General features: G+C 39.8%; 1 pseudogene; it reads right to left on the bottom strand.

Annotated features, from left to right (window-relative positions):
• Nucleotides 1–258: 258 nt before the first annotated feature.
• LOC107632958 (pentatricopeptide repeat-containing protein At3g24000, mitochondrial pseudogene) lies at nucleotides 259–2,278 on the bottom strand (annotated as a pseudogene).
• Nucleotides 2,279–2,965: the final 687 nt, after the last annotated feature.

Genomic DNA, 2,965 nt, shown 5'->3' with positions numbered 1-2,965 from the left:
ACTGACTAGCATTTCAAAAGAGAATGAGTTAAAGAATCTAAAAGCAGAACTTTAAGCCAGGGGAGCTCTTATCAAAGTCTAATCCAAATACTCAACAGCTCTAATTCCGTTCTCCACTACCATCACTGATAAATATCAAAATGAATTCACTTTACAATCTCGTATTCAGCCTCAAATAAATAGCTAGGTATATCACAAGCCCACAAATTTTTGTTTTAACCAAGTTTGAAAGCATCTTACTCATGATCATCACTAATATTTACTATAACCAGATTGTATAATTAAAAAAAATGTTGCAAAATCAACTAAACCACAAGCAGTGGTTGAGTGACAATATTCAGAGATACTAGAGAACAATAACCAGTAACCCTCCAAAACTCTATCTGATTTGTTGATAATAATTGGTACTACCAGTAGTCTCCACATGAACAGGAGCCATCACAAAAGTGGTGGAAGCGATTGGTGTCTCTCACTATGATTTTCCTCTTCAACAAAATGACACATTTTATTGTGAGTGGCAATCACCACAAACCCTGATATTCTTCATGATACGTATGGTGGATCCACGTGAAGTATTTAGAAGTGCGAATGTGAGAGCCAACTTCTCATTGTCATATTGTATACTTACTTCCTTCTCTTATTGATCTACACACAGAAGCACATGACTAGTGTCTGGAACATAGCCAATTACCTTAATTTCATGATTTAGCTTCTCCCACATTTTAAGGACCTTCTCATTATGTGGATTTGCAAAGTCATTTGCAACAAATACATGGACAAAATTCTGAATCTCAACCATGCAGGCTCCTTCTTCAAGCCACCTTCCACCTACCCGCAGAGGCATATATACAGGCAAGCAATATTTGTGTCCCTGAATAAGAAGGTTCAAGCTCAAATATTCATTCAGCAGCATAGGCACCTATCTCCATGTTCTTATACATCCTAGAAACACCAAGCAAAGTTCCCCATATAGCTGCAGTGGGTTCGATTGGCATTTCTTCAATGAAACTTTTAGCTTGATAAAGAAGGCCAGCTCGACCGAAAAGATCAACAATTGTCACATAATGTGAGATTTTCGATTCAATATTGTACTTTTTCATTAATCCGAAATAATGTTTACCGTCATCCAAAAGCCCAGCTCGGCTACAAGCAGTAAGAACACTTGGGAATGTGATGTCATTGGGTTCAATCCCAATCCTCAACATTTTTTCGAACTGTTGCACAACTTCTTTTCCAAACCCATGCTGGGCATACCCTATAAGCATCGACCTGAAAGAAACCACATCAATCTTGAGCAATTGATTCAAAACCTTTCTTGCATCCTGAATGCTGTCTGACTTTGCATACATGTGAAGAAGAGTGTTGCCCACGTAACCAGCTAATTTTTTGCCCCATTTTATTGTAGGTGCATGAAGCCATTTACCTTGCTCCAAAGATCCTATACCCGAAAAAGCACATATAAGGGATGAATATGTAAATTCTGTTGGTTTATAACCTTCCCTCTGCATCCTAATAAACAGAGCCAAAGCGTCCTCTAATTCACCCTTCCTAGCATATCCAGTTATCAAAGCATTCCATGAAACCTCATTCTTATTTTCCAGCTTGTCAAATGCCAATCGTGCTTCGCTCAAGTATCCACATCTAGCTTACATGTCTACAATCGAACTGCCCATAAAAACATACGAGTGAGGAATTCATACTTCAGACAACATGCATGAATTTGCTGCCCGTCCTTCTAGCTGACTATAAATCCACAAGATTTCACCAAGCTGGATAACAAGAATTCATTTGGTTTGGACCCAAATTGCAGCATTTGAGGAAACAAAGCAAGTGCATGTTGGGCGCATTCATTCTGGGAATACCCGGTAATCATGGATGTCCAAGTAACCATGTCTTTGGACGGCATTTCGTCGAACACTCGACGAGCCTCTTCCAAACTGCCACACCTTGCATGAATGAAAAGAACAGAATTTCGAATAACAAGGTCATCCTTGAGCTTAGAATTAAGGATGTGTGAATGCACCAATCTTTCTTCTCTAAGCTTCCCCAACTGGGTGCATCTCTTTAGCATTACATTGTACATGGATTGGTTTGGCTCAAGCGAGCCGCTGTCAACAAGATCCAGGACATGGAGACCAGTTTCGGAATTCCGGCTCAGAAGAAGAAGAAGGTCCCTGTCATCAATGACACACAAGTCGTCCAATATGTCACAATTTGAATCGGAGAAAGTAGCTGCTGCTGATGAAGATTGCCAGAGGGTTTGAATGGTATCCAAACGTCACTCTATGAGTTTTAACTGCAATCACGGAGCAAAGTGGAAGACCTAATAAGCTTAGAGTATTATATTGATTAATTATACATGTGCGCATACAATAACATATCCAGCAACTAACTAAATAACTAACTAACCAACATAACAGTTATTCTATTGTTACGGCGACACTGGGCCGAAAAGAGAGAGAAAAAGAATGCATAGGAAAAGGAGAAGAGTTAAATTGTTGAGCTTACAGGGGCATAGGAGCAGTGATTTTTGAAGTGACGAATTGAAGAGGAAAGCATAGAAGGATTGTTACATTGGATCATCACCTCGTACTGTTGTTTGGGTTCCACAAAAAATGAATTGAATTCAACCCTACTGTTGTTTGGGACTCAAATTGGCAGAGATGGGTTTAGAAAAAGTGCGTCGGACACGGATTGGCTGTGAGCCCGCAGCAACCCCGTTGAGCAGGTGGTTGGAACCTCCCTCATTCGCGGCATCAAGATACTGCTCACTCAGCCTGGGGAGTTGACGGTGACTCATGCGTATACAGAAAGAAATTGCTGTGCTGATCTTCTTCTTCCCAAGGGCCTAACCTCTCTTTGGCCCCCCTCAGTCTATTAAAAGAAATGGAAAAAGCACACTTTTTTTTTTCCCTAATATTTGTTATTTTTTTTAAAAATATTCCTAATATTTAATTTCATTTCA

Source organism: Arachis ipaensis, chromosome B1 (genome assembly GCF_059453495.1).
Source record: "Arachis ipaensis isolate K30076 ecotype BB chromosome B1, ASM5945349v1, whole genome shotgun sequence".
In the NCBI taxonomy this organism is placed as follows: Eukaryota; Viridiplantae; Streptophyta; class Magnoliopsida; order Fabales; family Fabaceae; genus Arachis; species Arachis ipaensis.
This window is presented reverse-complemented; position numbering and strand designations above follow the sequence as displayed.